Source organism: Danio rerio, chromosome 10, assembly GCF_052040795.2.
Source record: "Danio rerio strain M-AB ecotype USA chromosome 10, GRCz13ab, whole genome shotgun sequence".
In the NCBI taxonomy this organism is placed as follows: Eukaryota; Metazoa; Chordata; class Actinopteri; order Cypriniformes; family Danionidae; genus Danio; species Danio rerio.
This window is the reverse complement of record NC_141030.1, coordinates 13,578,105-13,584,340: the sequence shown is the minus strand read 5'-3', so window position 1 is coordinate 13,584,340 and position 6,236 is coordinate 13,578,105. Positions and strand designations below refer to the sequence as shown.

At 35.8% G+C, this 6,236-nt stretch overlaps 1 long non-coding RNA gene across 1 annotated transcript; it reads left to right on the top strand.

The window, feature by feature from the left end:
• The first annotated feature begins 584 nt into the window (after positions 1-584).
• LOC147841987 (uncharacterized) lies at positions 585-5,875 on the top strand. Its single transcript, XR_015500868.1, has 3 exons — positions 585-1,855; positions 4,036-4,220; positions 4,767-5,875. It is a non-coding gene; the product is annotated as an uncharacterized LOC147841987 (long non-coding RNA).
• Positions 5,876-6,236: the final 361 nt, after the last annotated feature.

Genomic DNA, 6,236 nt, shown 5'->3' with positions numbered 1-6,236 from the left:
TTCACTTGCAACTTGCTTTAACATGTTTAACAGTGCATGAATTGTTGTCTAAAACAAAAAAGAATGATGCATTTTATGGCTGGATCACTTTCTGAATTGGACGTTGAAAATGAGCTTATCTCAGCCAGCAGAGAGGTCAAATCACAGTAATGCAAACTCAGTCAGAGACATAGATTTTCACCTGCAACTTGCTTTAACATGTTTACAAGTGCATGAAATGTTGTCTAAAACAAAAAAGAATGATGCATTGTATGGCTGGATCTGTTTTATCACTTTCTGAATTGTACGTTGAAAATGAGCTTATCTCAGCCAGCATAGAGGTCAAATCACAGTAATGCAAACTCAGTCAGAGACATAGATTTTCACTTGCAACTTGCTTTAACATGTTTAACAGTGCATGAATTGTTGTCTAAAACAAAAAAGAATGATGCATTTTATGGCTGGATCCTTTTTTCACTTTCTGAATTGGACGTTGAAAATGAGCTTATCTCAGCCAGCAGAGAGGTCAAATCACAGTAATGCAAACTCAGTCAGAGACATAGATTTTCACTTGCAACTTGCTTTAACATGTTTAACAGTGCATGAATTGTTGTCTAAAACAAAAAAGAATGATGCATTTTATGGCTGGATCACTTTCTGAATTGGACGTTGAAAATGAGCTTATCTCAGCCAGCAGAGAGGTCAAATCACAATAATGCAAACTCAGTCAGAGACATAGATTTTTACTTGCAACTTGCTTTAACATGTTTAACAGTGCATGAATTGTTGTCTAAAGCAAAAAAGAATGATGCATTTTATGGCTGGATCTGTTTTATCACTTTCTGAATTGGACGTTGAAAATTAGCTTATCTCAGCCAGCATAGAGGTCAAATCACAGTAATGCAAACTCAGTCAGAGACATAGATTTTCACTTGCAAATTGCTTTAACATGTTTAACAGTGCATGAATTGTTGTCTAAAACAAAAAAGAATGATGCATTTTATGGCTGGATCCTTTTTTCACTTTCTGAATTGGACGTTGAAAATGAGCTTATCTCAGCCAGCAGAGAGGTCAAATCACAGTAATGCAAACTCAGTCAGAGACATAGATTTTCACTTGCAACTTGCTTTAACATGTTTAACAGTGCATGAATTGTTGTCTAAAACAAAAAAGAAGGATGCATTTTATGGCTGGATCTGTTTTTATCACTTTCTGAATTGGACGTTGAAAATGAGCTTATCTCAGCCAGCAGAGAGGTCAAATCACAGTAATGCAAACTCAGTCAGAGACATAGATTTTCAGTTGCAACTTGCTTTAACATGTTTAACAGTGCATGAATTGTTGTCTAAAACAAAAAAGAATGATGCATTTTATGGCTGGATCTGTTTTATCACTTTCTGAATTGGACGTTGAAAATGAGCTTATCTCAGCCAGCAGAGAGGTCAAATCACAGTAATGCAAACTCAGTCAGAGACATAGATTTTCACTTGCAACTTGCTTTAACATGTTTAACAGTGCATGAATTGTTGTCTAAAACAAAAAAGAATGATGCATTTTATGGCTGGATCACTTTCTGAATTGGACGTTGAAAATGAGCTTATCTCAGCCAGCAGAGAGGTCAAATCACAGTAATGCAAACTCAGTCAGAGACATAGATTTTCACTTGCAACTTGCTTTAACATGTTTAACAGTGCATGAATTGTTGTCTAAAACAAAAAAGAATGATGCATTTTATGGCTGGATCTGTTTTTATCACTTTCTGAGTTGGACGTTGAAAATGAGCTTATCTCAGCCAGCAGAGAGGTCAAATCACAGTAATGCAAACTCAGTCAGAGACATAGATTTTCATTTGCCACTTGCTTTAACATGTTTAACAGTGCATGAATTGTTGTCTAAAACAAAAAAGAATGATGCATTTTATAGCTGGATCTGTTTTATCACTTTCTGAATTCGACGTTGAAAATGAGCTTATCTCAGCCAGCAGAGAGGTCAAATCACAGTAATGCAAACTCAGTCAGAGACATAGATTTTCACTTGCAACTTGCTTTAACATGTTTAACAGTGCATGAATTGTTGTCTAAAACAAAAAAGAATGATGCATTTTATGGCTGGATCTGTTTTATCACTTTCTGAATTGGACGTTGAAAATGAGCTTATCTCAGCCAGCAGAGAGGTCAAATCACAGTAATGCAAACTCAGTCAGAGACATAGATTTTCACTTGCAACTTGCTTTAACATGTTTAACAGTGCATGAATTGTTGTCTAAAACAAAAAAGAATGATGCATTTTATGGCTGGATCACTTTCTAAATTGGACGTTGAAAATGAGCTTATCTCAGCCAGCAGAGAGGTCAAATCACAGTAATGCAAACTCAGTCAGAGACATAGATTTTCACTTGCAACTTGCTTTAACATGTTTATCAGTGCATGAATTGTTGTCTGAAACAAAAAAGAATGATGCATTTTATGGCTGGATCTCTTTTTATTACTTTCTGAGTTGGACGTTGAAAATGAGCTTATCTCAGCCAGCAGAGAGGTCAAATCACAGTAATGCAAACTCAGTCAGAGACATAGATTTTCACTTGCAACTTGCTTTAACATGTTTAACAGTGCATGAATTGTTGTCTAAAACAAAAAAGAATGATGCATTTTATGGCTGGATCACTTTCTGAATTGGACGTTGAAAATGAGCTTATCTCAGCCAGCAGAGAGGTCAAATCACAGTAATGCAAACTCAGTCAGAGACATAGATTTTCACTTGCAACTTGCTTTAACATGTTTAACAGTGCATGAATTGTTGTCTAAAACAAAAAAGAATGATGCATTTTATGGCTGGATCTGTTTTATCACTTTCTGAATTGGACGTTGAAAATGAGCTTATCTCAGCCAGCAGAGAGGTCAAATCACAGTAATGCAAACTCAGTCAGAGACATAGATTTTCACTTGCAACTTGCTTTAACATGTTTAACAGTGCATGAATTGTTGTCTAAAACAAAAAAGAATGATGCATTTTATGGCTGGATCTGTTTTTATCACTTTCTGAATTGGACGTTGAAAATGAGCTTATCTCAGCCAGCAGAGAGGTCAAATCACAGTAATGCAAACTCAGTCAGAGACATAGATTTTTACTTGCAACTTGCTTTAACATGTTTAACAGTGCATGAATTGTTGTCTAAAACAAAAAAGAATGATGCATTTTATGGCTGGATCTGTTTTTATCACTTTCTGAATTGGACGTTGAAAATGAGCTTATCTCAGCCAGCAGAGAGGTCAAATCACAGTAATGCAAACTCAGTCAGAGACATAGATTTTCACTTGCAACTTGCTTTAACATGTTTAACAGTGCATGAATTGTTGTCTAAAACAAAAAAGAATGATGCATTTTATGGCTGGATCACTTTCTGAATTGGACGTTGAAAATGAGCTTATCTCAGCCAGCAGAGAGGTCAAATCACAGTAATGCAAACTCAGTCAGAGACATAGATTTTCACTTGCAACTTGCTTTAACATGTTTAACAGTGCATGAATTGTTGTCTAAAACAAAAAAGAATGATGCATTTTATGGCTGGATCACTTTCTGAATTGGACGTTGAAAATGAGCTTATCTCAGCCAGCAGAGAGGTCAAATCACAGTAATGCAAACTCAGTCAGAGACATAGATTTTCACTTGCAACTTGCTTTAACATGTTTAACAGTGCATGAATTGTTGTCTAAAACAAAAAAGAATGATGCATTTTATGGCTGGATCACTTTCTGAATTGGACGTTGAAAATGAGCTTATCTCAGCCAGCAGAGAGGTCAAATCACAGTAATGCAAACTCAGTCAGAGACATAGATTTTCACTTGCAACTTGCTTTAACATGTTTAACAGTGCATGAATTGTTGTCTAAAACAAAAAAGAATGATGCATTTTATGGCTGGATCTGTTTTTATCACTTTCTGAGTTGGACGTTGAAAATGAGCTTATCTCAGCCAGCAGAGAGGTCAAATCACAGTAATGCAAATTCAGTCAGAGACATAGATTTTCATTTGCCACTTGCTTTAACATGTTTAACAGTGCATGAATTGTTGTCTAAAACAAAAAAGAATGTTGCATTTTATGGCTGGATCTCTTTTTATCACTTTCTGAATTGGACGTTGAAAATGAGCTTATCTCAGCCAGCAGAGAGGTCAAATCACAGTAATGCAAACTCAGTCAGAGACATAGATTTTCACTTGCAACTTGCTTTAACATGTTTAACAGTGCATGAATTGTTGTCTAAAACAAAAAAGAATGATGCATTTTATGGCTGGATCTGTTTTATCACTTTCTGAATTGGACGTTGAAAATGAGCTTATCTCAGCCAGCAGAGAGGTCAAATCACAGTAATGCAAACTCAGTCAGAGACATAGATTTTCACTTGCAACTTGCTTTAACATGTTTAACAGTGCATGAATTGTTGTCTAAAACAAAAAAGAATGATGCATTTTATGGCTGGATCACTTTCTGAATTGTACGTTGAAAATGAGCTTATCTCAGCCAGCATAGAGGTCAAATCACAGTAATGCAAACTCAGTCAGAGACATAGATTTTCACTTGCAACTTGCTTTAACATGTTTAACAGTGCATGAATTGTTGTCTAAAACAAAAAAGAATGATGCATTTTATGGCTGGATCCTTTTTTCACTTTCTGAATTGGACGTTGAAAATGAGCTTATCTCAGCCAGCAGAGAGGTCAAATCACAGTAATGCAAACTCAGTCAGAGACATAGATTTTCACTTGCAACTTGCTTTAACATGTTTAACAGTGCATGAATTGTTGTCTAAAACAAAAAAGAATGATGCATTTTATGGCTGGATCACTTTCTGAATTGGACGTTGAAAATGAGCTTATCTCAGCCAGCAGAGAGGTCAAATCACAGTAATGCAAACTCAGTCAGAGACATAGATTTTCACTTGCAACTTGCTTTAACATGTTTAACAGTGCATGAATTGTTGTCTAAAGCAAAAAAGAATGATGCATTTTATGGCTGGATCTGTTTTATCACTTTCTGAATTGGACGTTGAAAATGAGCTTATCTCAGCCAGCATAGAGGTCAAATCACAGTAATGCAAACTCAGTCAGAGACATAGATTTTCACTTGCAAATTGCTTTAACATGTTTAACAGTGCATGAATTGTTGTCTAAAACAAAAAAGAATGATGCATTTTATGGCTGGATCCTTTTTTCACTTTCTGAATTGGACGTTGAAAATGAGCTTATCTCAGCCAGCAGAGAGGTCAAATCACAGTAATGCAAACTCAGTCAGAGACATAGATTTTCACTTGCAACTTGCTTTAACATGTTTAACAGTGCATGAATTGTTGTCTAAAACAAAAAAGAAGGATGCATTTTATGGCTGGATCTGTTTTTATCACTTTCTGAATTGGACGTTGAAAATGAGCTTATCTCAGCCAGCAGAGAGGTCAAATCACAGTAATGCAAACTCAGTCAGAGACATAGATTTTCAGTTGCAACTTGCTTTAACATGTTTAACAGTGCATGAATTGTTGTCTAAAACAAAAAAGAATGATGCATTTTATGGCTGGATCTGTTTTATCACTTTCTGAATTGGACGTTGAAAATGAGCTTATCTCAGCCAGCAGAGAGGTCAAATCACAGTAATGCAAACTCAGTCAGAGACATAGATTTTCACTTGCAACTTGCTTTAACATGTTTAACAGTGCATGAATTGTTGTCTAAAACAAAAAAGAATGATGCATTTTATGGCTGGATCACTTTCTGAATTGGACGTTGAAAATGAGCTTATCTCAGCCAGCAGAGAGGTCAAATCACAGTAATGCAAACTCAGTCAGAGACATAGATTTTCACTTGCAACTTGCTTTAACATGTTTAACAGTGCATGAATTGTTGTCTAAAACAAAAAAGAATGATGCATTTTATGGCTGGATCACTTTCTGAATTGGACGTTGAAAATGAGCTTATCTCAGCCAGCAGAGAGGTCAAATCACAGTAATGCAAACTCAGTCAGAGACATAGATTTTCACTTGCAACTTGCTTTAACATGTTTAACAGTGCATGAATTGTTGTCTAAAACAAAAAAGAATGATGCATTTTATGGCTGGATCTGTTTTTATCACTTTCTGAGTTGGACGTTGAAAATGAGCTTATCTCAGCCAGCAGAGAGGTCAAATCACAGTAATGCAAATTCAGTCAGAGACATAGATTTTCATTTGCCACTTGCTTTAACATGTTTAACAGTGCATGAATTGTTGTC